Genomic DNA, 22155 nt, shown 5'->3' on the forward strand with positions numbered 1-22155 from the left:
TTTAAGACAGTGTAGAACTGTGACATGAATCAGCAACACTCTTTAAGACAGTGTAGAACTGTGACATGAATCAGCAACACTCTTTAAGACAGTGTAGAACTGTGACATGAATCAGCAACACTCTTTAAGACAGTGTAGAACTGTAACTAGAATCAGTGACACCCTTTAAGACTCTGTAGGTCTGTGACTAGAATTTGTGACACCCTTTAAGAGTGTGTAAGTTAGAGATCCCTGAATCTGAAGGTCTCTCACTAGAATCTCTTTCTGTGTGAGTCACTGCTGTATATGTTGGTGATCTATCTCCCCAAATCCACTTTGCAATGATCAATATAGTAAGTGTGGTTTGTCAGTGAGTATACCCTAATGATTCCCTGCCACATGTACACCAATGACATATGATCAGCACTATAGCCGATATAAAATCAATATCTCTTTCTCAAATAAATCTTTGTTACAGAGGAGGCAGAGAGACCCTGGTATCAGGAGGGAAGGAGAACTACCACGGAGGCAGAGAGACCCTGGTATCAGGAGGGAAGGAGAACTACCACGGAGGCAGAGAGACCCTGGTATCAGGAGGGAAGGAGAACTACCACGGAGGCAGAGAGAGCCCCCTTCTACCAGAAGGGAAGCCAGAGAGTGACCCGGGGACAGAGGAACCTGGTACCAGTAGGCAAGCAGGAGAGTGACCAGGGGCAGAGGGCCCTGGTACCAAGAGGGAAGCTGGAGAGTGACCAGGGACAGAGGGACCTGGTACCAGAAGGCAAGCAGGAGACTGACCAGGGGCAGAGGGACCTGGTACCAGAAGGCAAGCAGTAGACTGACCAGGGGCAGAGGGCCCTGGTACCAAGAGGGAAGCTGGAGAGTGACCAGGGACAGAGGGACCTGGTACCAGAAGGCAAGCAGGAGAGTGACCAGGGACAGAGAGACCTGGTACCAGGAGGCAAGCAGGAGACTGACCAGGGGCAGAGGGACCTGGTACCAGAAGGCAAGCAGGAGAGTGACCAGGGGCAGAGGGACCTGGTACCAGAAGTGAAGCAAGAGAGTGACCAGGGGGCAGAGGGACCTCGTACCAGAAGTGAAGCAAGAGAGTGACCAGGGGGCAGAGGGACCTCTTACCAGGAAGGAAGTAGGAGAGTGATCCAGGGGCAGACACATGGGGACCAGGAAGGAAGCAGGAGTGTGACATGGGAGAGAGAGAGAGCCCCTGGTAACAGGAGGGAAGCATGAGAACTACCAGAGAGCCAGTGAGAGCTCCTGGTACTAGGAGGAAAGCAGGATAGCGTTCACTTGACAGTGTTATCAGAGCCAGTATGTAAAGATAAACAAAAACAGTTTCCAACACAACAACCCCAATTCTCTGACATCATCCCTCTTACATTACCATCAGCTCTATTTATAGTGGTCTACTTCCCCACTGACCTACATATAGGTAAGTGATCTCTGTATTAATTATAGCCTTATTTCATTGATCAGCTGACCCCTGGCTATAACTACAAACTTTGTCAGTGTTTTGCTTTAGACTGGTTTTTTTGTGGGCCATCTCTATGCCTACAGACAGGTGTGTATGTCACCTGTAACACGGTATGTTGTGTATTGGTGTAGACATGTTATCTACCGTACTGATGTCTATCCATTAATGTCATTCCTCTACGCTCCATATAGCAACAACGGTGACCAGATTTACACGCCACGACACGATCAACCCAGACAATGTTGTGAAAACTTTTATTGAAACAAATTTTAATACGAGACATTTAACTTACCATACTGGTCCCGACAAGTCTGTGTTTCACTCTGCTAACATGATGGATGCTAAAACCTAGCTCAGTGATGGAACTCCAGTTTCTGGATGGAATCTCCTCCTTGCACGGTTCAACCATTACCCTTCGTAACATTACCAATCAAGACCTGTTCAGGAAGATGAAGAGAAAGGACGACTTTTAACTAAAATAGATTTTTTTTTTTTTTTTAAATTGCAGCATTGTTAACCAGCTAACATCTCGTGTGATATAACTTTTGTCCCTTGACTTGAAACAGATGTATGATACCATATGTATGTTATGCTGCAAAGCAGAGTTTTATTTTTTCAAATTTCAAGGGCTAGTAACAGATGTTGCTCAAGTTTGCTATCCCTCCCCTTACATGACAGATGGAACATCAAATCCCCATACAAGACAAACTGTTCACCTGAAGTATTCACAAGTTCTCCCTATAAGGCACACTGTGCATTGGTTCTTCCTAGATGACACACTTTACACTAGCTCTCCTACAGAACACACTTTACACTAGCTCTCCTTACAGAACACACTTTACACTAGCTCTCCTACAGAACACACTTTACACTAGCTCTCCTTACAGAACACACTTTACACTAGCTCTCCTACAGAACACACTTCACACTAGCTCTCCTACAGAACACACTTCACACTAGCTCTCCTACAGAACACACTTTACACTAGCTCTCCTACAGAACACACTTTACACTAGCTCTCCTACAGAACACACTTTACACTAGCTCTCCTACAGAACACACTTTACACTAGCTCTCCTACAGAACACACTTCACACTAGCTCTCCTACAGAACACACTTCACACTAGCTCTCCTACAGAACACACTTCACACTAGCTCTCCTACAGAACACACTTCACACTAGCTCTCCTACAGAACACACTTCACACTAGCTCTCCTACAGAACACATTGTACACTATTTCACCTAAGACACTTGTTCCCTTTACATCACACTAAGCTATCTTCCAAACAGCTCTTTAAAGCAAACTGTACACCAGCTCCCCCTACATAGCAAATTGAACACTAGCTCCCCCTGTAGGGTGATCTATACAACAGTTCCCCTTATAGGACAGCTCCTCCTATTTGACAAACTGTACACAAGCTCCCCCTACATGGTTACTGTACACTCCCCCCCCCCATGTAGGGCGATCTGTACAACAGTTCCCCTTATAGGACACCTCCCCCATTGAACAAACTCAAACTTTATACCAGCCTTCCTCCTCCCTGCATGACAAATTTTACACCAGTTTGTTCCTCTTACAAGAGAAACTGTACATGTACACCAGCTCCTCTTACAGGAAAAATTGGACACAAGCCCCCTACACACTTAACACTAACACCAGCTCCCAAAAACAGGAAAAAGTTAGTTCCCTAGTTGAGCCTGAAGAAGGTAATACTTTCTCAGCATTAACTGTAGATATTCATTCTGGAAGTCCCTTTTAAAGTCCCTAATGATTTGAAATTGAAAATACAAAAGACAGAAGAAATAAAAACAGCATGGTAATGAGTCTAGGGGCTTAGTATTGAAAACTTGATGAAGTAAGACTAAACAGCAATACACATTAAACTCATTTCCTGTCCCTTATGTACAGCAGTACACCAGATGTTTCTAACCAGCAGGAATAAAGTGAAAACATTTGTACAAACTTAGCCCCCCTCCCCTAGGGGAGGGTCAATCAACTATCATGCTGCTCTATACATCTCAAATCTCATCTACATCTAAGGCTGATTAGGTTACACGCCACTACAACTATACATATTTATATACAAACTACTGGCACTTGTCCCCAGATTTTCGATGATTTAAGGTGCCATCCCACCAAAGGTTAGCAGGACAGGGTCAGATCACTGTTCATATATACACAGAACTATTTAGCCTCAGTGATGCTTAAAGTGATGTGGTGGTGGGGTTGTGGTGGTGATCAGGTTGAAATGGTGCTGGGGTTGGGCAGGTGCTGGTATTGAGGTTGAGGTAGAGGTGGCTACAGGGTTGAACTGTTGGTGAGGTTGAGGTGGTGATCAGGTTGAAATGGTGCTGGATTTGAGGTAGGGGTAGAGGTGGTGATGGGTTTTCATGTAGCAATTGATGTGAGGCAGTGTTATTGAACTGGTGGTGTTGGTGGTGGTGATACTTGAGAGCAGCCGATACTAGTTCAGATGATGTTAAAATTTTGGTAGTCCTGGAGTGTGATAAGGTTCAGGAAGGTATTGGAGACAGTGAAACTAGGTCCAGACGACCCCTATAAATTGTGTAGTGAAATAAGTTTCAATGACTTATAATTAGTAACAGTGACCTTGACATGCTGACACATGAACTCATTCACCTTTGAATTATAGAAATGAAGCTGATGATGTGATAATAATGATTCATACCTGGGTACTTAAGTTAATTTTTATATTTGTCTTCAGATGGATTAATTTGATTTATTCAGATTTGATATTACACGTGGTACAGCCTGTTTTCCTCCCAGGTTTGTGAGGGAGGAAGAGGAAACATGCTGACGGACCTAGACAGCATTGGTAGTATCAGACAGCCAGCCTCCTGTGCAGGTGTAGCCAGTCTGAGCTGGGAGAGATGACCCCTAAACCATCCTGTACAAGTAGAACACATGGATCATTGGCCTGTAGAAAACAATTACTCCTGTAGGCCTTGCCCCAAACTTCAAAGCCTGCTTCTATGAGATATGAGTTTCCAATGGCCCCAATAGTTTTTATACATCCCCAGGTGATAAATGAACTGTCTTACGATTCTCTGTCTCCAGTCAGGTGAAGGTGACACACCATATCCAGGTCAAGGTCACAGCATCAAACCCAACATATGTTATCTATAAATAGCAGCTTATTTTACATGATTTAAACGGGGAAAAAATGACTGTCAAAATTTATCATAGAAGTATTGGGTGGTTATTGTAGGGCAAACCTATAAGTGTAAACAGACAGCCCGCACAGAACACCAGCACAGCGTTACGTCATCCCCGATTACAGCTGGCAATTTTCTTTCCCTTGATAATCTATAAAGCTATAGTTATATTTAAACTATTTTATCACCCTGATTACTTTTTACAAAACATGAACTCAGTCAAAATATAAGGAGGCCTAATGTCTAGCTGTAGATGCTGACTAGGAGATTTTGTTCCAAAAGAAAAAAAATCCCTCAATGTACTGTAGCTGCGAGTGAATCATTGCCGACTCTCACGTGCATGTACTTTGTAAGCTCTTCTCAACACACAAATTTCCCATTTAAATTACTCTTCCAGGTCAAGGTCACCATTACCGTAGTTAACATCAATGTCAAGGTCAATCTTGTAAAACATAACTGCAAATTTGATGTCACCAAAACCATAGCTCATCAATGTCAAGGTCATCGTCACTGTAAACAACTTCAATGTCACAGTGACCGTCCTTACTTCACATGGAGAGGGGTACATAAGTATGGCCCATAGATCTTGACTCCCTGAGGTGTCAACAGCTGGCCATGTGAGTCTAAATCTTACAAACAGTAGCCATGGAACAATATGATCTCGGAACACTTTTTGAATTCAGATAGTAGCTTTCGGAAGTGAGATGAATACACAGTTCTCCTGGTCATCTTAATCCCTTCCGCCACAAATAGCTGAGGACGTCAATTCATATTGTTCGTATGAGTGTTTCCTCAATCACTTCCTGAGTAGGACTATTGAGTTTGGGTTGGTGTGTATGGCTGTTCTCATAAGTATTCCAATGATTCCCCATTTTTGATTGGTATACAATAGCTGTAACCTTGAGTTTCCATGTTTTAGATATGAAACAGGATCAATAGATGTTATATTGTACCCAGAGGACCTGCCCAAAAGTTCCATCTGGCTTTTCACACAGCCCACATAGTAAGGGTTCATTAGGGAAATCACACAAGTTATTTACAAGTGTTAACAATAAGATTACAACCAACACTGCATTCTTCTCCTCATACTCTGACCTTGGAACACCACATTTACATCAATTGTTGTCCTAGAAACAGTGACATTGTAACTTAGATGGTAACAGTATAATTTGTAACTGAGAAAATCATGATGTAATTTGTAACTGAGAAAACAATGTAATTTGTAACTGAGAAAACAATGTCATTTGTAACTGAGAAAACAATGTAATTTGTAACTGAGAAAACAATGTAATTTGTAACAGAGAAAACAATGTCATTTGTAACTGAGAAAACAATGTAATTTGTAACAGAGAAAACAATGTCATTTGTGACAGAGAAAACAATGTCATTTGTAACAGAGAAAACACTGTAATTTGTAACAGAGAAAACAATAATGTAATTAATAACTGAAAAGAACAATGATGTTATTTATAAAAAGGATGATGTAATTTATAACTGAGAAATTGATAATGTTATTTGTAACTGAGAAAACGATGATGTAATGATGATGAAGATATTTTGTGATTATGAAAAAACTTATGTAGATTGATATATATATATACATGATACCATTGTATTTAAATCCAAATACCAATGTTAAGAAAGTCTAGCAGTGTGAGGTGAATATACTGTTCATGAGAAAGAAGCTAATCATATCCACATGTAAATTAGGATTAAACTCCTGAAATCACTTCATAAAAGAACACATATAAAGTAGTTAGTTTTCTCCATCTAATTTACTCTTTGACTCTAAAACCTACTAATCCTCGCTTGGAATTCTCATCCATGCTTCAGTTTAATCATTCTACAGAAAGGTTGTTGTAACCAGCCACATTCAACACAGATTTTAAGGAGGAATATCAGATACGTTACAGGTTCCAGGGGAGGAGAATGTATTTACATTTACATCACCTGTCATCTCACAATTCTCAAATAGGTATCACAGAATTTCAAGAATCTGTTTATTTGATTAAGATGTGTGTCCTGTACTACCACAATGCTCTGTCAACTTCCTGATTACAACAACAACAACAAACAGGACACTTAGCTCAGTGACCAAGCATGGTCCTAGTGCAACACGAGTGCATTTTAAGTATGTCACAAGAGTTTGTTTGTGGTAGCCGTGTACATATATACCTTCATGTGAACATGCTCATGGCAAAGTCACCACGAGCACTAAAAATATCTCAAACACAAAATGTAACAAACGTGTCAATTTCAGGTTATTTATAAGAAAATTTGATCCTAATATCCGGATATGGTGCACCACGAGGGAGATGTACTTTTGTGACACCTGAACATGTGTCAATATCCATTTTAACCGCTCAGATGTCTTGGCCGTGTGACTGTCCTTCAATTAATTACCCCTGCGGGTGTAATGAGTGGCAGGAACCCCTAACCAAGTGTTACCTCCTATACAAACACTCACTGTATACCTGAAACGACTTAATCAGGATAAATATCATCTCCTTTTCACGTTTTATACATCTGCCTCTTACTGTTTCAATAATGTTCAAACGAGTCTCCACTTGAGTTTTAAGAAAACACCTGACGGAAACTTTCAAGAGTTTCAGCTTGACTGGGATGGATTAACAAGTGTTGGATTTCCTTCTCACGGAAAAAATTCACATACTTTTACCTCAGTGTCAGAAAGTTTATCTAAATAAATAGATAACACATCTACACGTATAACTTAATACCAGGTAGAAACACCGATTACCATCAGGTGGATTCTAGGTATAAATTCTACAATACCAGGTAGAAACACAGATTACCAACAGGTGGATTCTCTAGGTATAAATTTTACATTACCAGGTAGAAACACCGATTACCAACAGATGGATTCTCTAGTGATAAACTCTTTATCACCAAGTGGATTCCAGGTATGAATTCATTACCACCATTTAAAGTTCTAGGAATATATTCAACACTACCAAGTAGATTCAAGGTATATATTCTAAATAAATAGATAACACATCTACACGTATAACTTAATACCATAAATTACCACATTAGGTATAAATTCTACAGGTAGAAACACCGATTACCAACAGGTGGATTCTAGGTATAAATTCTACATTACCAGGTAGAAACACCGATTACCATCAGGTGGATTCTCTACGTATAAATTCTACATTACCAGGTAGAAACACCGATTACCATCAGGTGGATTCTAGGTATAAATTCTACAATACCAGGTGGAAACACAGATTACCAACAGGTGGATTCTCTAGGTATAAATTCTACATTACCAGGTAGAAACACTGATTACCAACATGTCGATTCTCTAGGTATAAATTCTACATTACCAGGTAGAAACACCGATTACCATCAGGTGGATTCTAGGTATAAATTCTACATTACCAGGTAGAAACACCGATTACCAACAGGTGGATTCTAGGTATAAATTCTACATTACCAGGTAGAAACACAGATTACCAACAGGTGGATTCTAGGTATAAATTCTACATTACCAGGTAGAAACACCGATTACCAACAGGTGGATTCTCTAGGTATAAATTCTACATTACCAGGTAAAAAAACACCGATTACCAACAGGTGGATTCTAGGTATGAATTCTACATTACCAGGTAGAAACACCGATTACCAACAGGTGGATTCTAGGTATAAATTCTACATTACCAGGTAGAAACACCGATTACCAACAGGTGGATTCTCTAGGTATAAATTCTACATTACCAGGTAAAAAAACACCGATTACCAACAGGTGGATTCTAGGTATGAATTCTACATTACCACAGATTACCAACAGGTGGATTCTAGGTATAAATTCTACATTACCAGGTAGAAACACCGATTACCAACAGGTGGATTCTAGGTATAAATTCTACATTACCAGGTAGAAACACCGATTACCAACAGATGGATTCTCTAGTGATAAACTCTTTATCACCAAGTGGATTCCAGGTATGAATTCATTACCACCATTTAAAGTTCTAGGAATATATTCAACACTACCAAGTAGATTCAAGGTATATATTCAATATTGGTAAGCAGTTTTTTTCTAGTGTAAATATAATATCCAATGATTTACAGGTTTCGTGACGCAAACTGGACACACACACACATATATATACACACACTAATGCATGTTGGTTCCAAAGAGTAAGATATAATTAGTCTGTCACCATTCATTGTTTAGTGTTTTACATCTGTATGGTGTTTACTACATGCATGTATAATTATATCTCTTAATTAAAATGCCACTTAATAATTTACAAACCACCAAAACATCTAGTTAGAATTTTAATTTTAGAGACACTGTACCTACCAGACAGATGAAATCCATATTAGAGCTAGCACCATCAATAAACTATTGATAAAAAACTCTGGTTAACTTTAGATATTACAAGAATGTGCCCCATCCTCCCTCCCTATTTTAAATTTTTTTAAACTGAACTTGTTGCCTAATTGAAGAGTTATCCTATACACGTGCTTTTTATATTGACACTGGCCAAGGTTGACCTTTACCCTTTAACCTTGACCAATGATTACTGAAATCTTACTAAGTAAAGTTACTGGTTGAACATGGTGTATATTATTGGAATAGCTACAGTAGCGTTCTTACTCTGTAGTAGAGTGTTCCTACACTGTGTTGCTAGCCTATGGTTTAGTCAACAAAGAATGTAGAGTGTTGCTAACCTGTGGTAGAGTGTTCCTTCCCTGTGGTAGAGTGTTGCTACTCTGTGGTAGAGTGTTGCTACCTTGTGGTAGAGTGTTCCTTTCCTGTGGTAGAGTGTTGCTAGCCTATGGTAGAGTGTTCCTTACCTGTGGTAGAGTGTTGCTAGCCTATGGTAAAGTTTAGTTAACAAATGGTAGAGCGTTCCTTCCCTGTGGTAGAGTGTTGCTAGCCTATGGTAGAGTTTAGTTAACAAATGGTAGAGTTTAGTTAACAAATGGTAGAGTGTTCCTTCCCTGTGGTAGAGTGTTGCTACCCTGTGGTAGAGTGTTCCTTCCCTGTGGTAGAGTGTTGCTAGCCTATGGTAAAGTTTAGTTAACAAATGGTAGAGCGTTCCTTCCCTGTGGTAGAGTGTTGCTAGCCTATGGTAGAGTTTAGTTAACAAATGGTAGAGTGTTCCTTCCCTGTGGTAGAGTGTTACTAGCCTATGGTAGAGTGTTGCTACCCTGTGGTAGAGTGTTGCTACCCTGTGGTAGTGTTGCTACCCTGTGGTAGAGTTTAGTTAACAAATGATAGAGTGTTGCTACCCTGTGGTAGAGTGTTGCTACCCTGTGGTAGAGTTTAGTTAACAAATGGTAGAGTGTTGCTACCCTGTGGTAGAGTTTAGTTAACAAATGGTAGAGCGTTCCTACCCTGTGGTAGAGTGTTCCTACCCTGTGGTAGAGTTTAGTTAACAAATGGTAGAGTGTTGCTACCCTGTGGTAGAGTGTTCCTTCCCTGTGGTAGAGTGTTGCTACCCTGTGGTAGTGTTGCTAGCCTATGGTAGAGCATTCCTTCCCTGTGGTAGAGTGTTCCTTCCCTGTGGTAGAGTGTTGCTAGCCTATGGTAGAGTTTAGTTAACAAATGGTAGAGTGTTCCTTCCCTTGAGATAAGAGTTATGTAATGATACCTCAGCATCTTGTAAGAGAAAATCAATAGAATGAAATTTATTGTTACTTGTGACAACTATGCCGTTTCACACAAATGAACTCCCAATCAATACACTAGTGGAAGTAATCATCACAGCTGTATGTTTAAATCATTCCTACTTTTTTTTACCATCATTCCGTAACAATCTTGTTCTATGATATCAATGATGAGTCTTGAAAATCTCATAACAGCAGTTCTATGACCTTGTAAACCAAATCCATGCAAAAATGACCTTGAGAATCGTTCCACTAACCTAGACTAAAAACAATCTATTTTCCATTTTGAAGAACACAAAATGTTGATAAATATAAGAGTGTCAGATTGGGGAATGAGACCGTCCACATTTACAAACAGATTTTCCAATACATTGTCCTCACACAGTTCCCAGATTTTTTCTTACTTTACGGTAACGATCAGATCTGGTAGCACGTCTTTTTTCAAGTTACTGGATATTTCTTGAAGAAAACACGAAGGATTTTATTTGAGAATGGTCCTTGATTCTTTGCAGTTATCGTATGCCAAAGCTGATGATTATGGTGTAAAAATCTTTACTTGTCTATGTTAAGGGGCTGCCACTTCTAAAGCAAGTAAACAAGAACTTTTTTCCACACTAATGAAAGTTTCAAATAACTGTGCAGGCATCAAGTAAGTCATGAGGGCCTATAGGATACACTTATGAAGGGTTTTGAAGGCTGTACAGGTGCTGAGGATGTCATGGGGTCTACAGGATGGTAATGACGTTACATTGGAAGGCTGTGCAGGTGCTGAGGATGTCATGGGGTCTACAGGATGGTAATGACGTTACATTGGAAGGCTGTACAGGTGCTGAGGATGTCATGGGGTCTACAGAATGGTAATGACGTTACATTGGAAGGCTGTACAGGTGGTGAGGATGTCATGGGGTCTATGGGAAGGTAATGGTAATTCATTGGAAGGCTGTACAGGTGCTGAGGATGTCATGGGGTCTATGGGAAGGTAACGATGTTTCATTGGAAGGCTGTACAGGTGCTGAGGATGTCATGGGGTCTACAGGATGGTAAAGATGTTAGATTGGAAGGCTGTACAGGTGCTGAGGATGTCATGGGGTCTACAGGATGGTAATGACGTTAGATTGGAAGGCTGTACAGGTGCTGAGGATGTCATGGGGTCTACAGGATGGTAATGACGTTAGATTGGAAGGCTGTACAGGTGCTGAGGATGTCATGGGGTCTACAGGATGGTAACGATGTTTGATTGGAAGGCTGTACAGGTGGTGAGGATGTCATGGGGTCTATGGGAAGGTAATGTTTCATTGGAAGGCTGTACAGGTGCTGAGGATGTCATGGGGTCTATGGGAAGGTAACGATGTTTCATTGGAAGGCTGTACAGGTGCTGAGGATGTCATGGGGTCTACAGGATGGTAATGACGTTAGATTGGAAGGCTGTACAGGTGCTGAGGATGTCATGGGGTCTACAGGATGGTAATGACGTTAGATTGGAAGGCTGTACAGGTGCTGAGGATGTCATGGGGTCTACAGGATGGTAACGATGTTTGATTGGAAGGCTGTACAGGTGCTGAGGATGTCATGGGGTCTACAGAATGGTAATGTTTCATTGGAAGGCTGTACAGGTGCTGAGGATGTCATGGGGTCTATGGGAAGGTAACGATGTTTCATTGGAAGGCTGTACAGGTGGTGAGGATGTCATGGGGTCTATGGGAAGGTAATGGTAATTCATTGGAAGGCTGTACAGGTGCTGAGGATGTCATGGGGTCTATGGGAAGGTAATGATGTTTGATTGGAAGGCTGTGCAGGTGCTGAGGATGTCATGGGGTCTACAGGATGGTAATGTTTCATTGGAAGGTTGTACAGGTGGTGAGGATGTCATGGGGTCTATGGGAAGGTAATGGTAATTCATTGGAAGGCTGTACAGGTGCTGAGGATGTCATGGGGTCTATGGGAAGGTAATGATGTTTCATTGGAAGGCTGTACAGGTGCTGAGGATGTCATGGGGTCTACAGGATGGTAATGATGTTTGATTGGAAGGCTGTACAGGTGCTGAGTAAGTCCAGGAGTCTATGAGAATAAATTGGTGTTTACTTTGAAGACTGTACAGGTGCTGAATATACCAAAGAGTAGGTGGGAATAAAGTGGGACGATATTAGGAATGAACAATGACAATATTATAGTTTAAAATGTACTAGGTTCAAACCTAAGTATGGGTTGAAGAGTCATCATGACATTTGTACAGGAATTTACGGCCAGTGAGTTTGTTCCTATCATATATTAATGTTTTGTTAGTATTTCTATAAACAAATTATAAGCTATAAGATTTCATAGAGAAAACAGTTGACATTTAAATCCTACACAGTTAACTCGATACATCCTGTAGATTTCTAAAGACTTGTAACTGATATTAAATCTTTTTTTATCAAAACAATACTTGCCTGTTACGGTAATATGAAGCATAAATAATGTTTGTTTGTCTGTCAGTAAGACTGTGTACTGATTTGTAAGTGTAATCAATGTCAATTGACTACTAATGCTGTCAATATTATACGCAAACAATGTTGTGACATATTGATTTTAAATGAGAATTATTTCACACGTTTATAAACAGGTAAATAGTAAAACACAAGCCGGTGACTTATCTCTTCATCAAAACCAAAACTTAAGGAACAAGTCATATTCTTCATTTCACGTATAAATTCTGTTATTATCAAAATTGAAAATCAGATATATCTAGTTTGGTGTGTGCACTACGACAGGCAAAACAATTACATGGCACATGCCAGGTACTCAGATAGTTCATAGCCAGTACACAATCATAGGTGTCCGGGTCAGCAAAAACACGCCCTTGTATGGAGTAAGTTAGGTGTGTATAATGAGTTAATGACTGTCACACAACGAACCAGTGTTTCCGACAACATACTGGTAGATATAACCTGCTGACACCCCAAACTCCATCTTTCTTATAGGGTGGGGTGTGTAAGCATTGACAACTGATCCCGAACTTTATCCAATATATAGGGTGGGGTAGGGTGGGGCTTGCACCCTGACTGACCCCTGGGAACTTTTTAATTGATACTGGGCAGGGGTATATATATATATATACATATATATATAAAACACAGAACGGGAAGGATGAGATCTCCGACACTATCCCTGATATAGAGAACAGAATGTGGGCAGATTAGATCTCAGACACCATCCCTTATATAGGGAACAGAATGTAGAAGGATGAGATCTCAGACACCATCCCTGATATAGAGTACAGAATGTAGAAAGATTAGATCTCAGACACCATCCCTGATATAGAGAACAGAATGTAGAAGGATTAGATCTCAGACACCATCCCTGATATAGAGAACAGAATGTAGAAGGATTAGATCTCAGACACCATCCCTGGAAGGATTAGATCTCAGACACCATCCCTGATATAGAGTACAGAATGTAGAAAGATTAGATCTCAGACACCATCCCTGATATAGAGAACAGAATGTAGAAGGATTAGATCTCAGACACCATCCCTGATATAGAGAACAGAATGTAGAAGGATTAGATCTCAGACACCATCCCTGGAAGGATTAGATCTCAGACACCATCCCTGATATAGAGTACAGAATGTAGAAGGATTAGATCTCAGACACCATCCCTGATATAGAGAACAGAATGTAGAAGGATTAGATCTCAGACACCATCCCTGATATAGAGAACAGAATGTGGGCGGATTAGATTCCAGACACCATCCCTTTTACAAGTGGTGTATTAAGGTGTAATCAATTGACCTTGACCTGCAACCCTGATATTAAGGATGAGATCCTTACACCATTCCTAGTTAAGGAAGGGATGTGTAACATAGTCCTTCATATGAAGTTTATATAGTATATAATAAGTATGAAGAAGTAGACCTGGAGAGACTCAATTAACGTCGTTTTCATTATAATAATGAAATTTCACGGAAGATGAACATAATGTTCGTATATAATATGAAATTAAAACACAGGATATAAGATTTTTATTTTGATATCAGATGACATGACAGCACACCTGACTGAATCTATCAGACAAGCTGTCACCTTAAACAATTTTTTTGCCACAGTGAATATTGACCCCCTACCTGTTCCGCAGCTGTCAGATGCAGCACATGTTACAAACTTTCATACACCTAGGGTTCAGACGTGTATTGACGAAAACATGCAGACAGTAATATAGATCATCTACAACCATCCTCATGTGATCAATAGAGAGTTGTCACCAATATCACTGCAGCAGAACTAATCAGGCAGAAAGCTCAACCTATATCAATTTCCGTCACAGAGAGTGAGGCTAGGTGTGGACCCACTGCCCTGTGACACTAATGTCTCTTCAGGGCCTCATATAGCTGACTGTTTTGAACTTCCTATCAACTTGTATGTTCTGAAAATATCTGTTTTGCATGATCAAATCAGTTTGAGACAACACTGAGCCTGTGGATGTATATATGACTATGGTTGACACTGGATCACACCTTAGGGCTGTTACACTGAAGCTGGACACTTCCACAGCCATTAATGTGATTTCCATAGTGGGCATTCTCAGTTTTCATCAGTAATCATCATTGGTATGATTGACCAGCTGAGAAAACTACAGTACGGTGTTGTAATTAAAATGTGAGGTGTATCCAGGTTAATTCTTCTTACTGTATAAAAACTGAACAAAAATGTTTCAATGGTGATCTGGGAAAAGCTATGTCCCCTTCGTAGCGTAAAACAGGTCTCCATGGTTACCAGGGAGGAGTGGTCCATGGGTAAAGGGGAATAAACTAGGTCTCCATGGTAACCAGAGAAAAGTGGTCCAGGGATAATCAAGAGAAAGGTGTCATACTAAAAGATATCAACATTATATAATATAAAACATAATATAGAAATATGATCAGATCAATTCTAAGAGACATATGTAATTCAGTAGGAGTCACAGTTACTGACGAGTCATAGTGACGTGGTGCAGGAGAAAGGGATAGGGGTGCAGGTCACAAGGTCAACAGGACACTGGGTAAATCAAAATATTTGTACAGACGACTGACATCAACAAATTCTCTAAGAAGGAAGATTTGTTTTGAGGTGAGAAAGTAAGCAAATAGGTATACATTGAAAAGTTTGTGTAGATATATATCCTGATTGTGTGGTTGGTAGATAGCACCTGACCTCGACTCCACGATAAAGACAGGCTCCACACCGCTACCTGTTGCCGTAGTAATTAATTACTCTCCTCTTATCGGCCAGTTATCTCATTATGACACTCCCGTTTTACGTAATTTTCAATTCTACCAATACACAACAGGCCAAACCAAACATGTTTATGTCAACATGTATACATGTCAACACAAGAAAAACAACGCCTCATTAAATAAAATCTTTTTATACCTAACCTACTTTTATACATCTCATTCTACTCCAATTCTCCCGCTGATTCTATATATACATAAAACTGAACTCGGTGCCCCTGCCTTCTCACTGCCTTGTATTAATGCTGGTATTGAGTTGTTACACACATAACTCCTCACATCATCTGTATTGGTTTGCAAAATAGTGGAGAAGTATGCACTAAGATTGTACTGGAACAGCGTCATAAAGTAAGCGGAGCAGAAATGGGTGGGTTTTTTTGTGTATGTGAGTTGATCCTATCCTACAATAATGATCCACCCCTAACACTGTTGTATGTGTTGGGATTCTGGACAGTTAGGAGTTATTAGATAGGTAAGACTAGGTAGGTACAGACAAATTGCCAGTCACTCACCATTCCTGGGAAACAAACATGTAATTAATGGCTAGGCATGATGCAGCCTGATTCGGTCATTAACTTTAACTATACTCTGCATGTAAGACAATATGATTTCAGCAATAAATGTCTGCTAAATCAGGCCGTGCTGTGAGCATCTTGGAAATCTTGAGTTTCACTTCAAACCAAGCTTAACTTTTCTTATGTCTGGGTCAGTGTTATAGCTGTGGATATTTATATCTTCCTCGCCACGATTTTGTCTCGGTTAGGAAAAAGCCCCCTATAATCTACTTCTGATCAATTTTTTACCATTCTGCGATCTCTCTGCGAGAATAAAAACACACCTGTGACCTCACCTTGACAATCCGGGACACAAAGGTGACGATTTCCTGTTTACTGATTTAGACCAATTACTACTCCCTGTCTAATTGATGGCCTACTTTTTGCTATTAATCATCAGTGGTAATAACATAATTGGCGAGGTGGACTCACCTCTGTGTGGGGTGAGTGACGTTGGTGTGACGTGGACCATAGGACATTATCAACAGTCATCAGTGTGTTAGAACCGTAGTCAGCACTACTAGCTGGGATTATAATTATTATTATTTCTGGAACTCCCAGCATCTGTTGCTATTGGGTCATCATTACATCATGGAGACTTTACTCATGCAAGTGTGTTACTCCCTCAGGTTATCAATTTTCTATTAAAGACAAATCATTACTTTTTATGTATTTATGAGCTTGACAATCTCTGGTCCAAAAACCTGACAGTTTTGTAGCACCAATTATTGGCCAGCTACTCAATATATTCAGCTGACTAACATGTAAGCCCTAGATGGGGTACCTAGAGCACACAAGTATCTCTGACACAGTTTACCTCCTGACATCCTCAGGCACATGTTGGCCTGGCTAATAACATACACTATAACAGGCTATCAATTGTAGATATAAACCAAATCCCCTACATATAGAGCACTGTACATGTTATAGCGAAAACCATAGCCTTGTCAATAGATGTCATTCATGTGCACTGGACATCGGACTACTTACCACCCAACAACTGGACCATCAACTTGTGGCCCTCACTACAATACTGACCACCCAACAACTGGACCATCAACCTGTGGCCCTCACTACAATACTGACCACCCAACAACTGGACCATCAACCTGTGGCCCTCACTACAATACTGACCACCCAACAACTGGACCATCAACCTGTGGCCCTCACTACAATACTGACCACCCAACAACTGGACCATCAACCTGTGGCCCTCACTACAATACTGACCACCCAACAACTGGACCATCAACCTGTGGCCCTCACTACAATACTGACCACCCAACAACTGGACCATCAACCTGTGGCCCTCACTACAATACTGACCACCCAACAACTGGACCATCAACCTGTGGCCCTCACTACAATACTGACCACCCAACAACTGGACCATCAACCTGTGGCCCTCACTACAATACTGACCACCCAACAACTGGACCATCAACCTGTGGCCCTCACTACAATACTGACCACCCAACAACTGGACCATCAACCTGTGGCCCTCACTACAATACTGACCACCCAACAACTGGACCATCAACCTGTGGCCCTCACTACAATACTGACCACACAACAACTGTGTACCTCTGTAGTGTGGTCAGTTGGTATGATGTATACCTCTGTAGTGTGGTCAGTTATGATATGTACCTCTGTAGTGTGGTCAGTGGTTTTGATGTGGACCTTTGTAGTGTGGTCAGTTGTTATGATGTATACCTCTGTAGTGTGGTCAGTGGTTTTGATGTGGACCTCTGTAGTGTGGTCAGTGGTTATGATGTGTACCTCTGTAGTGTGGTCAGTGGTTTTGATGTGGACCTCTCTAGTGTAGCTATTATGGCTAATCAAATAAAACATGTTTTCTTAAGACTAAATCATTATCCTTTTCTTAGTGAATTTTATGGGATTTTCCCCCATTATTCCAATTAGGAAAATAAAGATATTTCTAAAGAATACAACATTCTGTTTTCACCTTAATGAATCTTTAAGGAACCCTGAAATGTTGTAGATAATGAACACATTGCACTTGGTGGCAATGGAAGTAAGGATGACAGAGTACACATAGGTATCTCAGGAGACTTGGCAAGAGTTACCTCCCTGTAACATCAGCCTTTATTGTTTTAACTGTGTGCTGAATAAACCATTAGCAACGGTATATTCATTCTTCATTGATTAGCGAGTATTTCTACTGCGATATACTTGTTTTCGGTACACGAACAGTTCCTTCCATGTAATACTGCAATACAATTTATTGAATTTCTACCATGCAACATTAAACTGGCTTGGAACACAAATTTGGTTTTTTAATGAAAAATCTGTTTTCGTAGAGAAGCATAATAGCCAGCTGTAACTTGGTGCAGACATACTTCTATTAACTCTGCACTACAAAGTCACATCAAAAAGCCGCCATTTCACATGAATGATTTCATGTGAAATCTGGGATTAAAGTCGGAAGTTGATGTTGTTTACAAGTATTGTACATTTGGATGTTGTACTTTCTGCTCTCCCAAAGGGAAGTCAAAGAGCCCAGACAGTGCTGATCCCGATAGATACACAGCAACACTCCAATATCAGGAGGAGTGGGGGACGGTTCTGTAGTACATCACAGAGACTAGGACAAGTGGGAGGGGGTTATATAGTACATATATCATGAATGGCGATTTTGACTCTACTAACATAGGGTTATACTTTAATCACTCTGTCTGAACCAGGTGTGGTCAGATAGCAGCCCCCCTCCCCCACTCTCATTAGTAAGGTTACCTATACACCCCCTCTCACAGGTAGGGTCATCTACAAACCTCTCTCACAGATATGGGGTCATTCATAAACCCGTCTCACAGGTGAGGTCATCTTCAAACCCCTTTCACAGGTACAGGGTCATTTATAAACCCCTCGAAAAACCCTCACCTATATTAGTTGGAACCTATAAAATGGGTAGGGTCAAAACCCCCACCCACTATAACTTGGGACCTATAAAACAGGTAGGGTCAAAACCCCCACCCACTGTAACTTGGGACCTATGAAACAGGCAGGGTCAAACCCCCACACACTGTAACTTGGGACCTATAAAACAGGTAGGGTCAAACCCCCACACACTGTAACTTGGGACCTATAAAACAGGTAGGTTCAAAACCCCCACCCAATGTAACTTGGGACCTATAAAATAGGTAGGGTCAAAACTCCCACCCACTGTAACTTTGGACATATTTAGGGTCAAAACCCCCTTCCACTATAACGTGGGACCTATAAAATAGGTAGGGTCAAAACCCCCACCCACTGTAACTTGGGACCTATAAAACAGGTAGGGTCAAAACCCCCACCCACTGTAACTTGGGACCTATGAAACAGGTAGGGTCAAACCCCCACCCACTGTAACTTGGGACCTATAAAATAGGTAGGGTCAAAACCCCTACCCAATGTAACTTGGGACCTATAAAATAGGTAGGGTCAAAACTCCCACCCACTGTAACTTTGGACATATAAAACAGGTAGGGTCAAAACCCCCTTCCACTATAACGTGGGACCTATAAAATAGGTAGGGTCAAAACCCCCACCCACTATAACGTGGGACCTATAAAACAGGTAGGGTCAAAACCCCCACCCACTGTAACTTGGGACCTATGAAACAGGTAGGGTCAAAACCCCCACCCACTGTAACTTGGGACCTATGAAACAGGTAGGGTCAAACCCCCACCCACTGTAACTTGGGACCTATAAAATAGGTAGGGTCAAAACCCCCACCCAATGTAACTTGGGACCTATAAAATAGGTAGGGTCAAACCCCCCGCCACTGTAACTTGGGACCTATAAAACAGGTAGGGTCAAAACCCCCACCCACTATAACGTGGGACCTATAAAATAGGTAGGGTCAAAACCCCCACCCACTGTAACTTGGGACCTATAAAACAGGTAGGGTCAAACCCCCACCCACTGTAACTTGGGACCTATGAAACAGGTAGGGTCAAACCCCCACCCACTGTAACTTGGGACCTATAAAATAGGTAGGGTCAAAACCCCCACCCAATGTAACTTGGGACCTATAAAATAGGTAGGGTCAAACCCCCCGCCACTGTAACTTGGGACCTATAAAACAGGTAGGGTCAAAACCCCCACCCACTGTAACTTGGGACCTATAAAACAGGTAGGGTCAAAGCCCCCACCCACTATAACTTGGGACCAGAAAATGTTTAACCTTCCCTCTGTACACAGGTGTCATGTAGTACACCTAAGTAAAAAAACATAAACACCAACGCTTCCGAAAATATCCCTTTGACAAATAAGGTCAAACAGTCAGACAGATTTGGAAAACCAGAAAGAAGATATACACACTATAGGTGATTATAGATAAACAGACTTGATATAGGTCTAATACACGTGTACCTAAGCCAGTAACAACAGGACAGTCAACAACAATAAGTACTGCTGATGAAGAAATACACCAGTGATTTTTTTCTGTTAACGAGGTAATCTAGCAGTAAACAGGTGAATCCTCATGTTAACGAGGTAATAGACAGGTCATTCTTTCCGTTAATGAGTTGACACTCCTTATTCTGACCAGTATTTATGACCAAAGTCAGACCCTGTCTTAATGAACAAACTCAGTCTCTTTATTAATGAACAAACTCAGTCTCTTTATTAATGAACAAACTCAGTCTCTTTATTAATGAACAAACTCAGTCTCTTTATTAATGAACAAACTGTGTCCATTCTTAATGAACAAATTCAGTTCCTGTGTTCATGAACAAAGTCAGTCTCCTTATTAATCATCAAACTCAGTCTTATTAATAAAGAAATGACCAAACCCAGACTCCCTAACAAACCAGTAAATAGTGAGCTCTTCTTGATACACAAACTCTGACACTGACAAACAAGAGGCAAACAGGGCCTGTTAAAGAGGCTATCTTTATCAGACCACAGTATATATGAGTAGGAAGTGGCACATAAGTCCTGACTCATAATTTTATTCCCATAAGTGGCCAAAAAAACCTAAAAAAAGTTCACTGGGTCCAGCTTGGAATCAGAAAATATGCCTCACCTTGTATTTTAATGTCCTACATTAAGTCCACACCCTGATTTGAGAAAAAAAAAAAAAAAAAATGTTGGCTCCCTTGGCTTAATGCAGGATATATATGGTAAACTGACACAGCTTTCACCACAAGACCTACAATGAGAGGGATCGTTCACTTCAAATCATGGGGCCCGTTCTACACCAGATAACACTGTGACGACATAATGTAACTATTGGGATCAGTGGTGAGGACAGTCATACTAAAGACTGGGGTGACTTGGTGTGTATGTAAATCCCCTGGGGTGAAGGAAATCATTGCTGGGGGGTCAGTTAGTATCATAAAATCACAACTCAAGGTTGTAGTTTTTTTATGTTTTCTTTCAATGTAAAATAGTTTGTATGAAAGATGCATTTTTCATATAACAGATTGAAGTGTTTTTTGTGTCATTTCCGACTAGGATTATTGAAACTGAATCAGACAGGGTAAAAAATTTACATAATTTGCACATTAATATTCTACACAACCTTGGAATACATACACCGACACCAATAACACTTAACCTAGTCATCATAGATGGTGTATTGTAGGGGATGTGGACCATATTCTGGTCCTGTCAAATATCATGGGACCGGTGTCTGCAATGAACCCTGGACAAGGTCTGTTCACCACAACGAGGGGTGTGGAGTTCAAAGGAGCACCGAATTGACAGTGATGGACCTGAACAAGGTCTGTTCACCACAACGAGGGGTGTGGAGTTCAAAGGAGCGCCGAATTGACAGTGATGGACCTGGACAAGGTCTGCTCACCTAAACGAGGGGTGTGGAGTTCAAAGGAGCGCCGAATTGACAGTGATGGACCTGGACAAGGTCTGCTCACCTCAACGAGGGGTGTGGAGTTCAAAGGAGCGCCGAATTGACAGTGATGGACCTGGACAAGGTCTGCTCACCTCAACGAGGGGTGTGGAGTTCAAAGGAGCGCCGAATTGACAGTGATGGACCTGGACCAGGTCTGCTCATCTCAACGAGGGTTGTGGATTTTGAAGGAAAGCCAAATTGA

The 22155-nt window shown here is 41.0% G+C and overlaps 1 long non-coding RNA gene across 2 annotated transcripts in view; it reads right to left on the bottom strand.

The window, feature by feature from the left end:
* Positions 1-22155, bottom strand: part of LOC132557238 (uncharacterized) — a 128970-nt gene that overhangs the window by 23119 nt on the left and 83696 nt on the right. For both annotated transcript variants that reach the window (XR_009554500.1, XR_009554501.1), the window contains exon 4: positions 1764-1908. This is a non-coding gene — a long non-coding RNA (uncharacterized LOC132557238). The remainder of the gene's footprint in view (positions 1-1763; positions 1909-22155) is intronic.

This window comes from Ylistrum balloti, unplaced genomic scaffold (assembly GCF_031769215.1).
Source record: "Ylistrum balloti isolate Yb309-2 unplaced genomic scaffold, AGI_CSIRO_Ybal_v1 Utg369652, whole genome shotgun sequence".
NCBI lineage: Eukaryota > Metazoa > Mollusca > Bivalvia > Pectinida > Pectinidae > Ylistrum > Ylistrum balloti.